The sequence below is a fragment of the Cryptomeria japonica genome, chromosome 3 (genome assembly GCF_030272615.1).
Source record: "Cryptomeria japonica chromosome 3, Sugi_1.0, whole genome shotgun sequence".
Classification (NCBI taxonomy): Eukaryota; Viridiplantae; Streptophyta; class Pinopsida; order Cupressales; family Cupressaceae; genus Cryptomeria; species Cryptomeria japonica.
In genome coordinates this window covers 917,711,117-917,723,229 of record NC_081407.1, presented here as the reverse complement: position 1 = coordinate 917,723,229, position 12,113 = coordinate 917,711,117, and the positions used below count along the sequence as shown (strand labels likewise).

The 12,113-nt window shown below is 35.1% G+C and overlaps 1 pseudogene; it reads right to left on the bottom strand.

The window, feature by feature from the left end:
* Nucleotides 1-243: 243 nt before the first annotated feature.
* LOC131079395 (glucan endo-1,3-beta-glucosidase-like) lies at nt 244-3,340 on the bottom strand (annotated as a pseudogene).
* Between the last annotated feature and the right edge of the window lie 8,773 nt (nt 3,341-12,113).

Genomic DNA, 12,113 nt, shown 5'->3' with positions numbered 1-12,113 from the left:
AAAGTGTTCACAGATGTTGATAATTGACCAAAAGAAGATAGAACAATGGCCGAATGTATGCCAGCTCAATGATAACCCTATACTATATATTGGGAATAAAATGATTAATGACTCAATGGATAATAGTTAAGTATATGATTATCGATCAGATTCACTTACTAATTACTGCTTACATTTTAATTTTATAGAAAGAGCGTGACTGCAAATGATTGAATGACATCTCAACAACACTTACACATAAGACTAGTTAAGGGAGAAGTTTACAGGGTAGAGAGGCTACTCATCAGGGTCGAAAAGGCCAAAATCTCTCTCCATCTCATCGCCAAACTTCAGGTTCTCATTGAAAAGAGATAAGTCTAGGCATTCCCAATGGTTGCCACATCCAGGTCTCTTTGGTGTGTTTGCGTTAGACAATACATGTTGGATTAGATTATTATTGTAAGTCTAGGCATTCCCAATGGTTGCCAAATCCTTGCCTGTAGAAGGCCATCCACTTTCAGTTATCACAATTGGCACATTTGCATGTCCCAGGGTCTCCATTGCAAAGAGAAGAGTATCGAATGTGACATCAAGCAAGTTGGTGTAGGACAAATCTCCATCTGTCACCATAGGAGATCTGGACTTAAAAGGTGTGAAATCTAAACTGATGGAATCCTTGTTGTTGTCATAGCTGAAATAGGGGTAGACATTGGCCATGAAAGGAGAGCCATGGTCTTGAAGAAATTGGAGAATAAAGTTCATGCTATCTTTCACTATGTCATTGAACGCTCCCTTTGACGGAGGGAAGGAGGTGCCATGGACGATCGTGGAATGGGCTGTAGACACCTTGATGTTGGTTTGTAGATTGGCATTTTCAAGCACTATTTGAATATTGTTAATTGCAGGAGCAAGATATGGGACATACCCTGCCATTCCCAAAACCTCATTTCCTATAGATATGTATTTGATATTAGTGGAAGGGTAGAAGGCCTTAATGCTTTCATCAACTCACCCATTTGCAGAATCTTGGCTAGAAGCAACGACCTACAACTCGCTGTTGTCCACTCCTACAATTACGTCAATTCCAGAATTTGCAAACGCCTGAAGTGCATCGTGATTTGCTATGAAAATTCTCGTTTTCCCGATGTTGTCATTCTTCATCAAAGAAACCACGTCACCTGGGCTTCGCAAATTGTCTCCATTGATTCAGCAACAGACTCCTATTTGCTCACAATCTACACAAGAAACATATCATGTTTAGAATTATAGCATCATGGTGAAGAATCTAAAACACACAAAACCAAATAAAACAGAGGTAACCAAGCACTATTACAGCAAAGAAACAGAGAAAAAGAATGAAGAATGTCTTACACACAAAACTCTTTATTAAGAATTCAATGGATTACATTGTGCCTCTATAGATGTCTTTCTCCTCGGGCTATATTTCAAACAGCAATAAGCTTCACTTTTTATAGAGGTCATAGCCCTTACAATAAACTATAACATGCATTGCATGCAAATTCATTCAACATGATGACTGGCAGATAAACGGTGAAATGAAGCATGATTTACTTTAATTTATATATACAAACCTATCATTTATATATGCAAACTACTTCTAACAATTGTCTAAATTTATAACCAAGGATGGGAAGAATTACTTGCACTATAGTGCATGGTCGGTACATGTTAATGTTAGTGAAGTTTGAGTTCAACGACAATGTGACTTCAGTATCACATGCCAACATACTCCTCCTTAAAGCTTAGACCCACAATTGATCTTAAAGCTTTAACCAACTCCACCTAAATTTGGACCATTAATTGACTACCACCTTTTTTTAACATACTCCTCCTTAAAGCTTAGACCCAAAATATGATCTTAAAGCTTTAACGAACTCCACCTAAATTTGGACCATTAATTGACTACAACCTATTTTTTTAATCTTATTTTTCTCTTTTTGATATTCATAACCAAGTCTTCGGACTTTTTCCAATTTTTTCTTTGCTTGATAACTTCTAACCATCTCTTGATCTTCAGATCTTTCCTTTCTTTTGGCTTCTTCCAACTGCTAGGATAGTCCTTCAAACCCTCAATTTCAAACTACTTGCAAACTCACTATTTGTAGATGTCTTTCTAGAAAATATTTTCCTTTGACTTGGACATTCAAACCTTCGATGATTACTCAGATTCACATATGAACTTTTATACCCAAACAAATTTTTGATCATATTTGTAACTGTTTGCCAGCTTGATCCATAACTCCATCGACAATGCATTTTCATGCATTCAATTTTTGACTCATTGTACCAACAATTCTTATCACAATGATTCTACAATCCAAAAATATTGCATGGATGCATATCTCAACAATTCTTTACTTTATGTCCTTCTCTATGGAAATGCAAGCACAATTGATTTTACATGGATGCAAATCCCAACAATTCTTTTCTTTATGTAATTCTCTATGACAATGCAAGCCCAACTAATTTTATTGAACTTGAAATACTAGTTGTATGCAGTGAAAAGTGATGATGATAAAGTATTGTAAAACCATAAAGAAAAAACCACAAACAATCTAGGTCCTACAATGAAACATTCACCAATACTAATAGAGATACCTAAGATCATGCAAATTCATAAAATAAAACAATATTACCATTCACATGTCAAGTAGGGTTTCAATCTCCAATGTCTCCTATCTCCATTGATCTTGTTTGATATATTTGCTCTCAGATTTTATGTGTGCACAAGAGCTCAACAAAGAACAAATTGTGGTTGATAGCTTGATCACAAGAAAGACTTGATTGCATAAGATTGATTAGGTCATTAGGATTGATAATGAAGGAAGCATCCTCTTATATAGAAGATGCTATAGGAAATGGAAGGATAAGATTCGGAGGTATAAAGATAAATGGCCAGCTATGATTAAATGGTAAGTAGAAGAAATAATTAAATGATAAAGGGGATAGTTAGGAAAGGATTAAGAGATAAGTGACATGTGTAATAGAGGAAAAAGCTAATGAATTAATTAAATAAATAAGAATTTATTTAATTAATAGAGGAAGTGGGATCAATTAAATAAATAAATAAAAAATATTTAATTAAAAAGGGATAATTTAAATAAATAATAATATTCATTTAAATGAGAAATTGATAAAAAGGGATAAAGTGAATTAATTAATTAAATTAATAAAAATATTTATTTAATTAAACAGGACAATTTTAGGTGTTTACACTAGGAAATTCTGATGTACCTTTCTTACCATATCTGAGACCTTCATACTTTGGTCCCATAATTGGCTGAATGGTCTCTTGAATTCCTTTCCCATGCTTTCCTAGTCCTTTTCCTTTATAACCCATTTTCTACATCATCTTCCAACCAACATTAATTTAAAAAAAATCTTTTTCATTAAAATCACAAATCACATCTGGAGATTTACACATATCCTTACCATCAACTTCAAACTCTTTTTGTGAAGAAACTTTAGATACATCGTCCATATCAAATGGACACAAATCATTTGTATTGTATGTGACATCACACACTATTGGTTTTGATTTCAAAATCTCATTTTCTTTTTCAAATAATTGTAACTTATTTATCATATCTTTATTTGCCTTCTTAACTTTCAACAATTCTTTTTCAAGAGTATCATTTTCACAAGAACTTTCACAGGTATCCCTTCTCAATTACCTTACAATTTCTCTCAATTTTAATTATGCTCTTTTAATTTCACCAATTTATCTTTTAAAGAATCTTGTTCACATACCAAAGAAATACTTTGTTTCTTCATTCTTTTACCAGACTTTGCCATTAATAAATGATTTGAACTCACCTTTTATAATCCCTTTACTTAAATTCCTTCACGAAATCAAGAAAACACACTTTTCTATCTTGATCTGCAACTTTAGCAACTTCTCTCCTTGAACAATGACAAACACCAATTATTTTCTAAAAATTCCTCCAACCGATGCTACTTGATCTTCAATAGCAATCTGATATATTTTTTTTTTTCTACAGGATCTTTCAAAGTGGGCTTATTGCATGCTCCTTCACATCAATCGATCTTCTTATTCAAAAATATACACCTCTAAATAGGTGATTCCTATTGCCTTCTGCAATCCTTTCTCTGGCTACAACTTTAGTGACTTTGAAATGTTCCTTAAGACTTGTTAAGTTAGCTTCTCAAATAGCTACACACTTTCTATTAAATGGTTTTGAAATATAATAATTATCCTTCAAAAAGAAAACTACCTTCACCTTTTACTTTGGATCGTGACTTGTTGTTTCTTTGTGGTTAATAAAACTTTGTATTCAATTATTCTATCTCCTTTCTCTTTACCAGAACCTGTGAACTATGATCTCCATTTCACGATTTCTCAAATCGGGTTTTCTCCCTTCACGATTTCTACACACTTCTGTAGCGAAAAAAACTTAGAATGATTTTACTGAAGACTTCAACAATACTTGGATCTTCTACTCTGCTATGATACCAATTTGAAGAATCTTAAACACACAAAACCAAATAAAACAAAGGAAACGAAGCACTATTACACCAAAGAAACAAAGATGAAGAAGAGAAATCATTTTACATACAAAAATCTTTATTCAAAATTCAATGGATTACATCAAGTGTCTTTGACAGTCTTTCTTCTCAGGTTGTATTTCAAACAACAATAAGCCTCTCTTTTTATAGAAGTCATAGCCTTTACATGCAAATTAATTCAATGTGATGACTAGCAAATAAACAGTAAAGTGAAGCATGATTTATTGTTATTTATATATGCAAACTACTTCTAAACAACTGTCTAAATTTATAACTAAGGATGGGAAGAATTACATGCACTACAGTGCATGGCCAGTGCTTGTTAGTGAAGTTTGAGTTCAATGACAGTGAGACTTCAATATCACATGCCAACACATGGAATAGACAATTGCTTCAATATATATTTTTCTACATATGAAATTGTAAGTAAATATTACTAAGTAAACTAATATGTTATTCACTTGCACATATCGAGCTAAGGATGTCGATAAAAGAGATTATAATTGTAAAGTAGAAAATCGAACCCTAGGTGTTCCCCCACTCCAAGGAGAGAGAAAGGAGGTCACTAGGATTGACGGTTTTCACTTAGGAGAGAATTTACATTCAAAAGAGGGGTTGAAACTCACAAGATCCAATCCCACACAATGCAAGATTGAATTCTAAATGAGTTTCAAGGGTTGAGATAGCAAGGATACCCTCTTTTGTAAAGAATGTAGATAGAAGGATTGAACTAGGAGTGTATGTAAAAGTAGGAAAGATTCGCTTGTAGACGGAGATAGAGACACGGGATGAAGCTACGGACTTGAAATTAGCAGTAAAATGTTGAGATGATGTTGTCCTGCAAGTTTGAGCAAAATTTGATGGGACGATGGTGCTCGAAGTGCACATAGTCCTCCAAAAAATCTGTGAAACGAAGGGGGATCTGTTCGTCTCTGCACAAGGATTCTAGATCTTCAATTACAGCCGCGTACCTACAACCTACACATAGCAAAGAGAGGATGATTGGGGGGTTAGGGACTAGGGGTTTGCCTTCAGGTCAAACCCTAGTTTTAGAATTAACCAAGAAATGAGAATGCTGTAAATGTAAATGTTTGTAATGTAATCAAGTACTGATACCTTGTTGTAAGAATGTTTGTATTCTTACATGTGAAGGTGTAATGATGTTGTATGTTGTATGTTGTATGTTGTAGGTGATCTCCTCTTCAATGGTTGAATCCTTGTCTTGAATGCAACACCTAGCCTTGAATGGAGACCTAGAATGCTCAATTGCTTGAAGGAATGCTTGAACGTTTGAATGTTTGAATGTTTTAATGTTTTCCTATCGATTCCGCCTCTTGCACACATATGTTTTTTCCTCCTCTTCTGGGAGGGGAAATGTAGTTTATATACTTGTCAATTAGGGTTAGGAGACTGATTTTTTTGACCTTAGGCTGACCTAGGAGCATTATTTTCTGAATTGCAAACTTGAAGACCCGATGCCCAACAAGAGACTAGGCCCAAAATAAGGCCAGGGACCAGGGCACTAGGCACCATGGTACTGAAGGACCAGGGTGCTGGGTGCCATGGTCCTGAATGACTAGGGTGCTAGGTGCCATGGTCCCACCTCCTGGGGCAGCAGGGTGGAAGGAGGATCAGGCCAAGGTACAGAAAGATGCAGTTTTTGATGTCATAAACAGGTTTCGGGGTCTCCATTCAGGTTCAACGTTGCACCGCCATCATTAAGACCCAAATGTAGTCAAAATTACAAGTGTCACAATTTTATGATGCTTCATTTAGCCCCCACTTTAGTGGGAGTATAAGCATATGCCCGTACTTCCAGTAAAGTACAAGGAAACAACATTGAAAGACTTTCACCACGTCAAAGAGGCAAGATACACCAAGCCCCCTATGGACTAAAGATCTTACGACTTTGATTGACAAAGTAAAAGGGAAGATCATGAGGGAGAACCATGACTGACAGTAGTACGGTTCCCTCACTATGAGTCATGCAAGAAAAAATACCAAAAATTTTCAAGCCAAAGCTAAGTTCGCCAAGAAATTTTTTAAGAATCTTGAAGAGATATGAATGGAGTGTATGCCCCCTACGTTAAAGCAATCGCACATGCCTCATTGGGGGTGATTTCTTTAAGGTAGTGATACACATAAGAAATGAGAAGGGAAAGGAGCATGTTATCACAAAGATTTAGCCCCCAAGTGTGAGATAAACCCAAGGATAATAGACACAAAACACAAATCACGAGGTGACTTCGCATTCCTTGGGGTTAGTGTGCTGTATGATGATTCATGTATATCATATGTATGTATGCATAATTGTTCTTCATTCCCCAATCAAGGAAGGTCACCTAGAAGAAAGGAACACATGTGTCTTTTGAGTCAACATGAGAGAGACCAAAAGAGACCTCAATGCTTTGCATCGTCCTCAAGTAGACAACACTAAAGACAACAAATAGAAGAATGAGAATAACACATAGAAGAAGTAACAAAAGATATCAAGAGAGGAGGAGAGAGTCTGTTGTGCTAATGAACTAGTCTAGCACGTTATCCACCCCCCGATCTTCCTGATCAATATTTCGGGAAGGCAGGAAACATGCTAGAGGAGGAACATCCAACACAATAGATGGAGCTATCACAAGATCCAAACAAGGGCTATGTTCATGTTCCAAGCCACGTTGTTCTTGTCTAGGAGCTAAGATAAGTGCTTTAGGAAATTCATTAGATAAATGGTTATCAATATCAACATATTCATATTCACTATCAGAAGCAAGAGAAGTAACATTTTGGCTCAATCAAAACTATCATGCATCTTATGCTTAGGAGATTTTGGCTCAATTTTTGGTTGAGGAGAAAATGGAATAATACTAGCTGAAGGTGTTTTTGGGGATTGCAAAGTTTGAGAAGTAGCTACACGAGCTCTAAGATGACACTTTCATCGGCGTTCATGCAAAGAACGATTTTGTCTAGTCTTAGTAGGAAGTTGAGAATATTGAGGAGGAGGAATGTTCTCATCCTTATCATTTGGGTGTTTAGGTTGTGGTCTCTTAGATTGGATAATAGGAGAAGAGGAAGGTCTCTTCTCTTTATAAGAGGAAGGAGGAGGAACTGCTCCATATAAAGGAGGAATATTTGGTTTAGGAAGGAGACCAAGTCCATCATGATGAGGAGGTATAGGTCTACTTTTAGAAAGTTTATTAGACACAGGAATGGGTTGGGAATCTTCTTGAGGAAGGACATTAGTTTTATCTTTCAAAGGAAGAACTTCCTTCTCAAGAATGATAGGAATATCAAGTTTGGGTGTTCGAGGTTCACGTAGAGATAGGATCATATCTTTTTTCCACTTTTGATAAGATTTGAAAAGATGATCACTTCGCGGTGGAAGAGATTGGAATTGTTTAGGCCAAAAATAATCAATAGGAATGCTAGAAGTTCTTTCAACTGGTTTAAAGAGACTATGATTGATAGTAACAACTTCACCATTATGGGGAAATTTCAAACACTTGTGAATAGGAGAAGCAATAGCTTTCATGGAAGATAGCCAAGGATAGCCTAGCTTCACACGAAATTGTTCAGATGATGGAATAATAGCAAAGCTCACATCAAGGGATTTGTTATGGACCTCAATAGGTAATGTAATAGAACCAATTGCAGGAGAAGAAAATGCATCAAATAATTTCACAACCACATTTGTTTTGTCATAGATCACTTGATTCAATTGCAAAGTAAAAAGAAATTCTTTAGTAATAACATTAACCATGCAAGAAGGATCAATAAGCACTCCACAGCAAGGTGTATTCTTGACTTTTGCAACTATATATAAAGGACCATCAGGTGCCCTGATAGTTTCACTGGAATCAAATGTGATGGAAGGTTCTTTAGGGATTTTTTGCTGCTCTACAAAGTTAATCACATTCGGAGTCATAGACACAAGACCATCAAGTGAGAAAGAGGAACCATTAGTCTCAATCACATTAGAGGTATGAGAAGGTAATGGATCAGTAAAAATCTTAAGATTTTGGTTAGGAAGAGCTACAGATGTGTTGCCTTTATCATTCACACCTGAAATAGAGATAGTATTATTATCAATCAAATCTTGAATTTTACCCTTTAAAGCCAAAAAATTTTCAATATCATGCCCAGGTTGATGATGAAATTGACAAAAAGATTTGTTATCAAAATAGGGTGAATTAATCTTTGCAGGATCTATTTGCTTTATAGGAGGGAGAGTAAGCACATTTTGTTCCAATAACTTATTCATAATACTATGCAATGATTCATTCAAAGGAGTAAACTCTCTTTCTTTCTTGAAAAACTTAAAAATAGGAGGCACACCTGATGCTACATTCACATTGTTGCTGATGATGTTTTCATTGAACTTAACAAACCCTCTGTTCGGTTTAAACTTCCCAAATGGTTGTTGACTACTATCACCCTTATCACTCAGAGCCATAGGATTTGCTTGTTCCATTTGACTCACAGTCAGTTGATAATTGTGAAGAGTTGCACACAATTGTTGGAAAGAAGTAAACTCAGAAAATAGAAGTTTTTCTCTAATATCTTTTTGTAAATTAGAAATAAAGATTCTTTGAATATCATTCTCAGGTACTGGAAAAGAAATTTGAGCACACAAATGCTTATATCTACCAATGAAATCAGTCACTTTTTCTTTAACACCTTGTTTACAATGCATTAAATCAATCAAAGTAACTTTAGGACTTATATTGTTTCGAAATTGTTGAATAAAAGCATTTGCAAGTTGTTGGAAAGAAGTAATAGAATAGGAAGGCAATGAGCAATACCATTGTAGAGCCTTATCTCTTAATGTTCTAGTAACCAGTATTGCAAGCAACCTTTGGTCATGAGAAAAATCAGTACATATTGTTTGAAAGGTCTAAACATGTGTTAGAGGATCACCTTTACCATTATAAAGCTCCAACTGTGGGATTTCAACATGCTTAGGGGGGATAGCTCAAACAATGTCAAGAGAAAGTGGGATCGCAACATCAAATGTGGGCACACTAAACTTAGACTGATTCATAAAGGCAATTTGTTACTCTAACGAAGAGACAGTTTGTGCAAGATTGTTAATGGTCGCTTCAGTTGAAGAGTTCATATTAGAAATGTTAGATTGTGATGGAGGTATTATGTTATTGAAAGAAGGTATTGATTGAGATTAAGGTGGCGGGACACTATGATAGTTAGTCATAGGAGATGATTGGAAAGAAGGAACACTACAAGGAGGAATGGAATGGTTGAATGAATTGCCCCCTTGCATCATGTTCATTTGTGGAGATGTAATAGGGACACTCATTGAAGGAATGAATGAAGAAGTCAGATTGAATGAAGGAAGAGGGTTGATTGAAGGGGAAGGATTTCCCCAATGACTGGTGATCATAGGTGGAATGTTTTGTATTGAAGTAGTCATTATGTTTGATGTAAAAGTAGGTATACTAGCAATAGAAGTTGTCAAAGGAATAGAATGATTGACTTGAGTAGGAGGTTGTGTATAACCTAAAGTTTTGGCACAACTCTTCATAGGCATCACATTCGAATCCATGATGTGTGCAATACTATGCAAAATATCAATTCCATTCTTATCACTTTGAACCATACATTTTAGACCCTCAATTAATGAAAGAGCTTGACTATTGGGGTATTCTTGAGACATCCATTGCTGAAAATCATCAAATTGGTTATCCAATTTTGAAAGTTGTTCTACAAAACCCTCATGGAGAGCTTCTTCATCGTTAAGAGGATTAGAGGAATTACCCATGTCCTCGTTAAAAAGGCCATTCAAATTAGGTTCCATCTCCTCGGTAATTAAACCTTGGAAAGACTTAATTCTAAGGCTTTGTCTAACGGGAATAGTGTAAGTAGGGCTTATTGTTGTAAAACTCATGCACTAGAGAGAGAAGATTTTGAATTTTGAAAATAAAGTTGGCAAAATTGAACAATGAGATAATGATTATCTGATTTGAAATTTGTGAAAGAAGAGGGAAACACAACTTCCAAGAAAGGTAGGCACAATTGAAAAATTAGGGCCAAGGGGGGTAGCTCTTAATTTTAATTGTTATCTTGAAAATTGAAATCTTGAATTTTGAATTTATTTTCCAATTTAGAGGTAGCAAATTTCAATAAAATCAGCCAATCTCCTAGATTTATGCTGTTAAATGCAATCATGACAATCTCCCGAAATTTCAAAAAAAATGTCGGGGACCATGGCGAACGGAGTGCACACGGTCCTTGCAACTTTTTTCAAAATTTTTAGGGATGAAGGTTATGATGATTTTAAAGCTAATTTGAAAAAATTGAGTGATTTTACGATCTATAGATAGGCCAAATTAAAGTTGCAATCTCAAAATTGAATCCTACCAAGATTGTTGAAAAATGCAAAATTTGAATTTTGAAAAAGAGAGGGAAATTGAAATTTTGAATCTTATGATTTTAGAGGGAATACTAAAAGAAATGCAAGCTTTGAAATTTAAAAGTTGACTCAATTTCATGCAAAATTCAATTTTGAAAGTGAAAATCAAAGTAGTTGTAATTAAACACTTAATTTCAAAAGTCACAAATTGCAAAAATTTGAATAAAGCATTGAAACTTTGAATGAATGCCAACACACTTTTCAGATTTAGGACAGTAAGAAACACAATTTTAACACAAAATTTCAATTTCAACAATTTTTGATGATTAGAAGCCTTAATCCAAGCAATCACTAGACCCACTTTGACTTTAATTTTGAAAGTGTTAGAATTGATGAAATCAGCCAAGATTCTGGATTCTAGCAGAAAAATACAGTAAGATCTAGCTCCCAAAATTTCGGAAAAAATGTCAAGGACAATGGCACTCGGGGTGCACACGGTCCTCGCAACTTTTTTCAAAATTTTTAGGAATGAAAGATATTATGATTTTGATGTGGAATCCAAAGTTATAGCTGATTTGGAGGTGTTTTGATCAGTGAAATCATCGGTCAAAGGTTGAATCAAGAGGGTTAAAAATTAGGGTTTTGACAGTTAACCACTTAATTTTCAAAATTAAGGCACAAATATGAATTGATAATTTGCAATAGAAGGGTAGATCTAAAACAAGCATTAACAATTAGACATTTCACAAGCTCAATTACTAAAAAGAAAATTTAGGGTTTTTAGGCAATTAACCTCTAAAATTTGCAAAAGATCAAACATGGAAATGTAATTAAGGAAGCAAAAATTTTCAGATCTAACCATGAATAATTAGAATTAGGATGTTCATGTCGGGTTCACCAAAATGTAAAGCGTAAAATCGAACCCTAGGTGTTCCCCCACTCCAAGGAGAGAGAAAGGAGGTCACTAGGATTGACGGTTTTCAATTAGGAGAGACTTTACATTCAAAAGAGGGGTTGAAACTCACAAGATCCAATCCCACACAATGTAAGATTGAATTCTAAATGAGTTTCAAGGGTTGAGACAGCAAGGATACCCTGTTTTGTAAAGAATGTAGACAGAAGGATTGAACTAGGAGTGTATGTAAAAGTAGGAAAGATTCACTTGTAGATGGAGATAGAGACACGTGATGAAGCTACGGACCTAAAATTAGTAGTAAAATGTCGAGAC